We start from the raw sequence: 12,711 nt of genomic DNA, 5'->3' as shown, positions 1-12,711 counted from the left end.
GAGACTAAAAAAATACTTTTGCATGACATCGAAACGAAAATTACTTATTTCATTGGTATGAGATGTATCTAGCACAAGAGATAATATATCAATGACATATTAATTAAATGATTTGTATTGAATGATGCATTCTTTGGGATATTACATTCATAGTTACGAAATTAAGCTGGCTCATTTTATTTATTATTTTTTTTTTCATCTGTAAATATTGAAGTTTTAATATAAGGAATAGACTATAGAGATGAAATTATCAAATGAATTGACGAGAAATAATCAATTCTTTTGAATATTGTGTCAATATGATATTTATTGTACTCAAGACAAGTGATATTTTACCATTTCCATCTGTAAATAATGCAGTTTAAAAACAAAATGTAATACACTGAAATAATTAAATGAATTGACGAGAAATAATCAATTCTTTTGAATATTGTGTCAATATGATACTTATTGTACTCAAGACAAGTGATATTTTAACATTTCCATCTGTAAATAATGCAGTTGAATCTGCTAGATTGTGACAAGCTGTGTTTGTCATTATGATACTTTGCGTATTTTCATATGAGTGATTTGAATTTTTGTTGAAAATCAAATCTAAAAAAAAAAAAAGAACTTGTTTATAAATGATTCACAATTGAGACTAAAAAATACTTTTGCATGACATCGAAACGAAAATTACTTATTTCATTGGTATGAGATGTATCTAGCACAAGAGATAATATATCAATGACATATTAATTAAATGATTTGTATTGAATGATGCATTCTTTGGGATATTACATTCATAGTTACGAAATTAAGCTGGCTCATTTTTTTTTTTTTTTTTTCATCTGTAAATATTGAAGTTTTAATATAAGGAATAGACTATAGAGATGAAATTATCAAATGAATTGACGAGAAATAATCAATTCTTTTGAATATTGTGTCAATATGATATTTATTGTACTCAAGACAAGTGATATTTTACCATTTCCATCTGTAAATAATGCAGTTTAAAAACAAAATGTAATACACTGAAATAATTAAATGAATTGACGAGAAATAATCAATTCTTTTGAATATTGTGTCAATATGATACTTATTGTACTCAAGACAAGTGATATTTTAACACTTCCATCTGTAAATAATGCAGTTTAAAAACAAAATGTAATACACTGAAATAATTAAATGAATTTATGAGAAATAATACATTCTTTTCAATATTATATTTCTATGAGATGTATCTGGCTCTTTCAGAACATTGGTATTTCTTATCTGTAAATGATACAGCTTTAAAGAGAAAAAAATTATATGAAGATGAAATGATTTGATAACATGTGTTGAAGATAAATGATGTTTTCTTTGGAATAATACATTCCTATGAGATGTATCTGGCTCATTCCTTTTTTTATCTGTAAATAATGCAGTTTAATAGAACTCTGAATTTACTACGGATATGAAATAATTACAATAATTAAAAATAAATAATGCATTTGTTAAATGATGTGTTGAAATTTAATATTTATATCCGTCAATAATGCAGTTTAGAAATAACATAATGAAGTAAACTTGGAAATGGAAAATACGAGATGTATCAAGGACTAGAATTTAATGTTTCTATCTGTAAATAGTGTAGTTTAAAAAAATAACAATGAAGTATACATTGGAAATAGAATAACTACATGAATGGAAGAAAAGTGATACATAATTTTAAATATTTCATTATTGTGATGAATCTGACTAAAGAGATCTTGGTGAAATTTTGATATTTCCATCTGCAAACAATGAAGTTTAACAAGATTCTATGGAAATCAAAATGAATAGAATGTGGAAAAGTTATATATCCTTTTGAATATTCCTAAGACATGTGCATAATTGAATATATTTCATGCAGAGTTGTGAGGAATAGGATCATTAAAATCCTCTAATTTGATGTCCAATATATCACTTTTTCATTAATAGAGACAAAGGTTTTACTTTATACAACTGATATAAAGAGTCAAATCACGAGGACTTCTTTATGACTGGATATGAAGAAACAAAAAAAACAAAATTGAAATAACATTCCATCATTGTCCATTCTTTTTTGTCTCAATGAGATCTAAACAAACATTATGCCAAAATGTCAATGTGTGTGATTTTTTTTTTAAAGGAATTGTAATTCGTCTTGCCTATTTCAGATTTTGTTCTGTCTGTAAATATTTCTGTTAAATATGTTGCAAATACTATGGAATGAAATAATATGATGATTATTAAAAGATAAAAAGACACAATTGATAAATAATCTATGTTTGTTTATTTTTTTTAATATTTGAAGCAGGCAATGGACGTGTGTATCTAAATCCTTTGTTTCCATGCATGTCTGATTTATCTGATTTTCTTAATTTAAAGTGCCTTATGAAATTACTGCAGACAAATTTAAAAAGAAGAAGAAAGAACGGAAGAAATAAAGAAAGAAAGGAAGAAAATTTGGTAAAGAAAGCAAGGAGGAAAGAAAGAAAGAAAATGTAAAGAGAAGGAAGGAAGGCAGACGAAAAAGTAAAGGAAGGAAGGAAGGCAGAAAGAAACAAAGAAAGAAGAAGCAAAGAAAGAAGAAGCAAAGAAAGAAAGAAAGCAAGATTTACTATCAATCCAGAATTGGACAATGTTAAAAGAAGAGCATTTTGATTTCGTCCAGTAAGATAGCAATACTAATAAACTAACTAATAAATTTCAAATAAAAGAAAAAAGAAAAGAAAAAGACAAATTATTGCATGCAATGAACTGATTTCCAATAAACGGATTTTGCCTGTTATTCAGTACAAAAAAAAATCATCAATATTGAATTAAAATAACTATGAATGCTCACAGATCATACTTTAATTGAGATTTTCTTAAATATTCATTCGGTTTGTACACATCTTGTTAGAGCGGACGGTTCGTGGTGAAATGGATTACTGTTGTAACGGAATTCATCTTTTTCACGAACCGTCTTCTCTGTTTATGAGGCAGTACGGACAAAAAATATTTCATCATTTTTGAAGAATTGATATTGAGTGAGAGTAGATGTGTCATTCTTTACTCTCATCATCACCCGGATTATTTCAACATCCCTAAAATGTTTGAAAATGTGAATTAGAAAACCGATGTCTGTAAACAACACTTTCCGATTCTCAGTCACTTCATCTTCCATTCATTTTGTACGGTTTTCAGTTGCGCGTAATAGGAGCGGACGGTTCGTGGTGAAAATAGCAATGCGCATTGTGCATTTCATCTTTTCCACGAACCGTCCGCAGGAGAGCGGCCAGTTCGTGGTAAAGACGCGAGGCGCGATCGCGCACTATATCTGTTCCACGAACCGTCCTCTCTGTTACAATGCTCGCTGTGGCGTAAATAATTAAGTTCAAGAAAATATAAAGATATGGGATGTAACTTTGGGACCTGAACTATCGAATGAAGTCATCGGTTTTTAATTTGCTCTACTTTTAGTTATAATTATTGCCGGTTTAAAAAAAGCTTTTCTTTAAATGCGTTTTCTGCGAAACTAACTTTCGCATCAAAGTGCGCAGAGAGGACGGTTCGTGGTGCAGGCGACGATTTCTAGAAAGTTGAGTTTCTGCCCTTTCATATGACACCTCAATCAGGAAAAATGAGCGAGGAATAACAAAGTTCTGTTTGTTTAAAGTAGCCCTTACATTTTCATAATTTTAACAAACGAATTCGTTTTCACTGGGTGCCTGCCGTAGCAAAAAGCAGATTTGACAAAAGACTTAACTCCGTTTCGTTGACAATCAGCCATGCTTGAAGACTCTCGTCTACGGCTGATTGTCAACGAAACGGAGTTAAGTCTTTTGTTAATTTCGTTTATTGATACGGCAGGCAATCAGTGAAAACGAATTCGTTAAATCTACCGTTTTTTAGAGAAAAAAAATATTAAAGCATTCAAAACTAAAAATATCAGCCCAAAGAGGGAAGGGAAAAAAAGGGAAAAAGTATTTTTTTTTAAAAAGAAGAAGATTTCCGACCGGCCGACCCATGTTTTGGCACCTAAAGGGCAATACAACATCTTTTTTTTTTAGGCCTTATTGACACGTGTAAAGTCATTTCGCTTATTTTCGTTTGATTTGCAATACAAAAGGCGGATGTGTCAAAAATCGATAAAAGGTAATCATGACTTTTAAGGAATTATAGAAGACATCACGATCAGAATCTGAAAGTGGTCTCACCAACTCTAATATAGGGGCATCCCCCACTATTAAGGGTCTTCTATGTGCCTATACCTTGAGCCATAATGCATGGCCGTACAGAGGATTTTTTATCTTGGGGACAGGGATAAAATGCAATGAGTTATTGATAATTTATTGCATTTTCTTTGTTTTTTTTTATTTGTGGGAACTGCCCCCTACCCTAAAGCCCTCGCTGCGTTCAGTCCTCGTCCAGTGGCAAAGCAATGGCCTCGTAACTGTGAGGCCCCATGATTAAAACCGTGTCGATGTGCTATATTAGTGCCCTTTTACGGGGCATTAATCCTCATTACTGTCATTTATGACTTAAGGGCGTAGGGTCCCTCTAGTTGATAAGCATAGTAGCATACTCATGCTTTAGCAGTCACGCAAAACAAACACTGGCAAATTATTATTCAATAAAATCTGAGAATGTATACTATTATCTAGATCTATTAGGAATAAATCATTGTCAAAATAATTCCATAAATTGGGGTAAAAAAAAATTATTCCAACTTTATGAGCAACAGTGTATTATTCTATTAATTTTTTCCCCAAGAGTATTACTTTTGTCTATTTTACTTGGGCGGACAAATTGATGTGCGTACGATATAAACGAAGGGAAAATGAGACTAAAGATGTGTTGGGCCCGTAAAAGATCAGGGGGGTGTTTCAAAAAGATCTTAAGTTGAACTTATCTCTAAGTTGGACTTAGAAATTATGGAAAGCCGTTAGCATCTATACAAATATTTTGTAAAAGTTATTTTAAAAAGCATAACAAATGTTGATTCAAATCATTCATATTTTCTATTATCAAGGAGAGTTCATGTTCTTGATGTGGAATTTAAAAAAAAAGTATAAAAATACTTGAATTTTTGCTTTTGAATAAATTGTATTCTTAGGCTACAGATGGCTCTCCATAATATTTAAGTCCAACCTAGAGTTAAGTTCGAATTGGGATCTTTGTGAAACACCCCCCTGAAGCAACAACATACTGTTGCAGCCGATTGTGGGTCTCAAGCGGTATGGTTCCTCTTTTATCTCTCTTGTATTGTATATTTCCTTTTTCTTTTGAATTGTACATTTTTTGTATTTTTTGAATAAATGGAAATAAAAAGCTAAAAACAAACAACAAACATAGTAAAATTTTTAATTCAAATGTACGAGGCTGAAAAGAATCGTCAGAATTTAACGGGATAGAATATGTATGGTAAGATTTTTTTTTCATCAAAGGACATTAAACCAGACGGTTGGATTATTATGAAGATAGAAATACCCCTAGCTCAGTGATTTTCTTCGAGACGTGAAAGCTTCTCATTTAGGAAAAAGCTCGTGCATTTAAAAAAAGCAATCGAGGAGAAATTTTCATCTATTTTATTTAAAGCTAACACTATCGTCATATATTTGCATTTTTATGATCAGGGAGATTTGAATCTGTCTAGACATGTTATTTTCTGAGCCATTTCACACAATTTGGGCAGACTCCATGACAAGTACGTCGTGCAAAATGCGTAGGTGGTGCCAACAGGGAGTTTGGGGGCATGAAGGGACCTCCCCTTCCCCCTACCCTCCTACCCTACTTTCTGTTTCGCTCTCTCTCTCTCTCTCTCTCTCTTTCTCTCTCTCCCTGATCCCTCTGTCTCTGTATCTCTCTTTTCCTCTTTCTCTTTCTTTTCCTCTTTCTCTCTAACTTCACCCTTTCTCTCTTTCCGCCCCTCTCTCTCCCCTCTCCCATCCTACTCTATTTCTTTTCTCTCTCTCTCTCTCTCCTCTCTCTCTCTCTCTTCCTCTTTCTCTCTTTATTTTCCTCTTTCTCTCTAACTTCCCTCTTTACTTTCTCTGTCTTTCTCTCTCTCTCACACACACTCTCAAATGCTTATGGTTTCAACAATCCCCATATTCAAATAGATATGGAGCTTAGAAGCTGTGAATAGGAGTAGTTTCATTCTTCAAAGGAATCGAAAATCTCCCAGACTAAAAGCTTGTGAAGCATGACGATAATCACAAAAAATAAAATTATAATGATTATGCAAATTCTAACAGGTTACCTTTATGATATTCCCTCATATGACACGCAAACTTTGTCCTGAGATAAATAAAACAGATTATAAAGGGTCCAAGGCCAGGTGCCGAGAAGAGGCAGCTCCCGAAATGGATTTGTTTAAAACCAATATCTGTTGTAATTAAACTGGAAAAGGGAGATGTACAAGCTTGCCTGCATCCCTGCTAGAATTCCCACGAGTATGCATCGGTAGTTTTTTCCATGCTCCATAGAATTAAGCGTGCATTTTAAAAACTTGTGCAGCAGGGAATTTGCAACGTAGTCCCACCTGGGTTGGATCTATGAGTGGTTTCTTGAGAAATGGAATAACAAGATGATTTCAGTGAAGATGATTTGATATTGGATCTAGTAGACTTTTGTAACATCTAAACAAATTAGATATGGATTCTTTTCTTTTTTTCCCCAATTTTTGTTTTGTTGTTGTTGTTGTTGTTTTTTTTTTTTTTTTTTTTTTGGGGGGGGGGGGGCGGCGGCCGGACTTTTGGCTGGGAATTCTTTCATTAATTTTGTACATGTGCCTCGCTCAAATTTACTTACAATCAAGATAACGAAAATGGGGTTGGGAGGTGGTGCTCGAAGATTTTTTTCTTTCTGAAAAGGGGGAGGGGGGGGGGGGGCTTTACTCCCGAATCCCCTCTAGAACCACTACTCTGATCTCGTCCCTATCAGTTTCTGATGATGGATCTGGTAATTCTGGTTCCGCCATCACATGCAAGGTTACCAATGATACTATCAAAATATGGCGAAGATGATTATGTCAACGATTATGTGACACCTCTCTCTCTCTCTCTCTCTCTCTCTCTTCTCTCTCCCTCTCCTGTCTCTGTCTGTCTGTCTGTCTATCTCTCGCCCCCCCCTTTCACCCTCTCTTCCCCCTCTCTCTCTCTCTCTCTCTCTCTCCTCTCTCCCTCATCTGTCTCTGTCTGTCTGTCTATCTCTCGCTCCCCCTCTCTCACTCTCTCTTCCCCTCTGTATCTCTCTCTCCTCCTCTCCTCTCTCTGTACCTCTGTCTGCCATTCTCTCTCTCTCTCTCTCCCTCTCTCTGATCTCTTACCCGCTCTTTTCATCCTCTATCACCCTTTCTCTTCCACCACTCTCTCTTTAAAAAAAAACTCTTTCATAAAAAAATACTTACGTTGTACTTTTCGGATGATAGAGGCAGGCAACAACCGTGTAATTGAACATTCTATGTTTTCTTTATACCTCTAAATTTCAGACAAATTAATGGCACTCGCTAGCTCATAATGGGGTGCGGCGGGAACCGATTTAAAGGCATTGTTAAAGGCAAGTAGTTTGTTCAAAACCGTCAAATCAAATTTTTACAATGGATATTTGCCATAAATAAAATGTCAAAATGATATTTATCACGCCATCGTTTGCCTTTCTTGTCAAATTATTGTTATATTTTAGCGATAATATATGTCGAGGATAGATTAATAACTTGAGATTATACAATCATGTATATCTTATAGAATTTGATGAATGACACAAATAAAAAAACATAGAGGCTGTTAAGTCATATTCTTCTGCTCAAAATGACGTATCAATCATGAATGTCATTTCAAAGCCTGATTGATTAAACAAGACATGTAAACGGAGCAAAGGCACTCCTTTAAGTTATGTATAGTGTGACGTACATTCAGTCTAAAGTTAGACATGATTAAGAAAGTTACAATATTATACTCCACGGTTACCGACCTTGTGAAGTCTGTGAACTGGATCACATGGGAGGGGGGGTGGGGGTGGGGGGGGGGTCATGCCGGAGGCGAACGGACGGAAGCGTTGAAGCTGTAACCCTTGAAAACATTTGATCTTATATAATTGGACAGCAACTCTTTTGCTCGCTCGCTTTGCTCTCTCGAAATATGAAAAGAAATGTGTCGGCCCGTCTTTGGCCAAATAATGTCCGTATAACCCTATCCCGTTTTTAAACATTCGATTATCTATGTTTAAACGATATTGTGCATATTCCGTGAATGTTTTAAGATACTTAATTTTTTGAAATAATTACTTTTACAATGATTTGCTTTTGCAATCTTTTGTTTTACCATAATTTTTTCTTACGCAATGATATATTTTACACTAATTTAATCCTCTATAATAATATACTTTTTTTACCCACAGTATATGGATAATTTTTATCATGAAGCTTCAACATCAATTACCAGACTTGGGACATGACTGCCTTAGACAGATCTAAATGGAGCCAAGCCTTAAGGAAGGGTGCAGCAAGCTTCGAATCCAAGAAGGGCCAAGCTCGAGATGTCAAACGAGAAGTAAGAAATACCAGAGGCACAAACCCAAAACCTGTGGCGCGTTGGGCCTCTGCCACAGGAGGAAATACAGTAAGAGACTTGAAAACTCAACAGTATAGGAGCAGCTGTATATATAGACATTCTCGAAATCGAAGCGTCTACCATCACCATGAAATAAAATTACCATCGGTAACTGGAAAAAATGAGAAACTACACTTTAATGATATAAAATCTTTCATTATGATTACATAGACCCCGTACCCTTGTAATTAATCAAGCTTACCATGGCCTTTTCAAAATGAATATCCTGACAATATTTAAATAATAATTATGCGGGTCTGATGGAAGCGTCAGTAAGATAAAAAAAAACGTTCCAAAATGAAATCCTCGAGAATATTTAAAATAAAGGAAGATAAAGCTATCCTAAAATTATAATTGTAATATTCTTTAGGTGAACATTTACGTCAATTAAAAATGGATCTGTTATAATGTATGAAATGTGAATCTTTTTTTGCAATGTTATTAATGTGAGAAAATAATTAAAACTTATAAAAAACAAAATAAAAAACATTTACCATAGATTTGCTTATTTGATACATCATTGTCAATACGTTAGAACCAGCTGATCACCTCTCCACCCCCCAAAAAATCCAAATCATCATCAAACCCGAAAATAGATCACCCCCCCCCCCCCAAAAAAAAAAACAACCGATGGTCTCTAGACCTACTTAAATAGTTCGTTTGGCTAGTCGCAAGGTAAACGGCCGCACAAATCACTTGACATTTCCATATCGCTTTACCAGTATTTATGTCTATTTTGTTTAATACAAGACGATCCTGTGCACCGAACTCTTGGTGGAGAAAGAAAGGGAAGAGAGAGAGAGAGAGAGAGAGGGAAGAGAATGAAAGAGAGAGAGAGAGAGAGGGAAGAGAGAGAGAGAGAGGGAAGAGAGAGAGAGAGAGAGAGAGAGAGGGAAGAAAGAGAGGGAGAGGGAGAAGAGAGAAGAGAGAGAGAGAGAGAGGGAAGAGAATGAAAGAGGGGGAAGAGAGAGAGAGAGAGAGAGAGGAAGGGAAGAGAGAGAGAGAGAGAGAGAGAGAGAGGGAAGAGAGAGAGAGAGGGAAGAGAGAGAGAGAGGGAAGAGAGAGAGAGAAGAGAGAGAGAGAGAGAGGGAAGAGAGAGAGAGAGAAAGAGAGACAGAGAGAGAGAGACAGAGAGAGAGAGAGAGAGAGAGAGATACAGACATATATTTCATCCCCCCCCCACATTCTTTCTGTAGTTATAGAATTTTGTCCAAGCTTATAGGTGAATAGACGCAGGAAAAAGTGCAGGCTGTAATATTGTCAGACGATAATGACTGATGAAAGGAAAATTATGAACAGCAAGATATCGACTCTCATAAAATGCGCGCAAAGGGTGAAAATGGATTTTGTTTCGAAAGGGTGGGAGTGTCATGTAAAATGCTTGTATCCTTTCCCATTATTGTATTCAATATATGCATTTCTGTTGAATGATAGATGCACTAAAATATGCAATTTGGTGAATATTTTATTTTGGGCAACTGCCCCCCCCCCCCCCCACTTCCCATTGCGTTTATTGATGACTTTGCAACCCCCTTTAATGAAGACTGTAAACGTTACTTCTACAATATACTTGTAGAATATGCAAATATATACTTTTAAGATATGCCAAGATATACTTTTAAGATTCAAAGATAAACTTCTAAGATACACTTCTAAGATATAATTCTATGATATACTTCTAAGGAAAACTATACTTCTTTAATATAACTCTGAGATATATTCTTCTATGATAATTGTTTTATATATATAATTCTAAATATACCTATAAGATATATTTATATAATTATATAAGATATACTTCTAATAATATTACTACGATATACTTCTAAGATATGATGTTCAGATATAATTCTTAGATATACTTCTTAGATATAATTCTAACATATACTTTTAACATATACTCCTAAAATAAACTTCTAAGATACGCTTTTAAGATAAACTTCTTAGATATAATTATAAGCTATACTTCTAATCTAAGATATACTTTAAAATATAATTTGCAGATAAACGTTTTATATATACTTCTTATATATGATTCTAACATATACTTCTAACATATACTCCTAAGATAAACTTCTAAGATACACTTTTAAGATATACTTATCACACATACTTCTAGGATGTAATTCTAAGTCATACTTCTAAGATTTACTTAAAGCTTAATCTATACTTCTATCATATATTTGTAAAAAATTCTTCTAAGATATATTTCTATGACATACTTCTAACATTTACTTCTCAAGATATACTTCTAAGATATACTTCTAAGATACTCTTCTTAGCTATACTTCTAAGATATAATTTTCAGTTATACTTCAACGATATACTTTTAAGAAATACTTCTAATGTTTGCTTCTTAGATATACTTCATATCCTTCTAGAGTTTACTTCTAACATATGCTTCTTGGATATACTAACAAAGCATGAACATCTTAAATAAACTTCTAACATGTACTTCTAAGATATACATCATATACTTCTCAGATATAACTAAATAAATACTCCTAGTATACATTTCTATGATGTCCTTCTAAACTAAACTTCTCAGTTATACTTCTAAGGTATACTTCTAAGATATACTTACCAGACATACTTCTTACACATACTTCTAATGTACATTTCTAAGATATACTTCTAAAAATCCTTCTAAGAAAGACTTCTAAGATATAATTCTATGGTATACTTCTAATCTAAGATATGCTTTAAGATATAATTTTCAGATAAACTTCTTAGATATACAGTAGGCTTGCGGTTGCACCATGATATATTTATATAATATATTAATTTTATAAAATATACTTCTGTGACATAATTCTAAGAAATACTACTTTAATATACCTTTAAGATACATTTCTGAGCTTTTTGTATATCTAAGAAGCAACATTCTGTAATCGTCCTATTTTGATCAGTTGACTCTCCTCGTAACACTTATCGATAGGTTTGCAACATTACATTCCTAAATACGAAGTGCCCCTTCATGAAAATGCCCCTGTGCAAATTAAAATTGCCAGCTTCTAACACTAGCACCCCTTTTATATATTACATGATATACAGATTACAAATGCGTCATTACTCCACGAACATTTCGATCATCCCATTTAGAAAAGCTCGAATCACTGCTCACCACCATCAATATCTGTTGAATTTTGTATTAAGATAAAACATGATCAGCTGACAATTTTGTTGATGTGTTTTTGCTGCCGCCATTGGATGTCTGACAAATGTAAACTTTGTAAAACTGATTCCAAGAAAGTACTTTGACACCAAAGGCAATATTAGAGCCAGACATGTAGATTTTATTAGAAATTGATGAAAGTGGGTAAAACTGGCAATACATCGCTGTTTGTTTTTGCTGTCACGAGTCGCCAGCGTGTGCATGTTTAGCTTTTACAAATTCAGTAAAAAAAAAACGGCTTCGTATATTCTCCCATTTTCATCTGTCTAGACAAAGCCATGATTTATGTATTTATTTTTAATTCCATTTCAATGACGGGCATATGGACATCATAAAATAATTCATGATAATTACTTTTACAGGGGGGCTTACACCCTACAAGCTCTGCTTTTTAGTCGGCCCTCCTTTCCTTTCAATTTCATGTTTATTTTTTTAATGTATTGTATTGTGCAAATTGATCTATATGTATATAAATATGTGAATATGTTAAAATGTACCATCATTGTAAATCATTGAAAGAAGAAAAATAAATAAATTGAATTGAATAATATTTTTGTATCTCATTCGTGTTGACCATTTCAATTTCATAGCGGTATATATCACCCATATTCTCGATAAAGTGTAAATCCTAGATACAAAAGTGGTGGTGGTAGTTATTTTGTTTACCTGACTGCTAAGAAAACATAAATGCTTGTAAGTAAGCAACCAGACGGCCAACGGCTTTAGGTCCTCTCCGAGGGACCTGGTAATGAGGATTAATGCCTTACCAAAGGGCACTAGCGCATCGATGTGGTTTCGAACCCGTGTCACCGGATTACGAGACCACTGCTCTACCGACTGAGCTATCGCTAAATTTCATCTAAAGTCCCACCCTTTTTTGCCAAAATTACCCTTGAAAAGTGGGTATGGGTTTGAAGGCTTCAGCCACATCCAAATGTCCAAACTAAATCTGAGTAA

The sequence above is a fragment of the Strongylocentrotus purpuratus genome, unplaced genomic scaffold (assembly GCF_000002235.5).
Source record: "Strongylocentrotus purpuratus isolate Spur 01 unplaced genomic scaffold, Spur_5.0 spur5_scaffold_8, whole genome shotgun sequence".
NCBI lineage: Eukaryota > Metazoa > Echinodermata > Echinoidea > Camarodonta > Strongylocentrotidae > Strongylocentrotus > Strongylocentrotus purpuratus.
Note: the sequence above shows the minus strand (reverse complement) of the source record.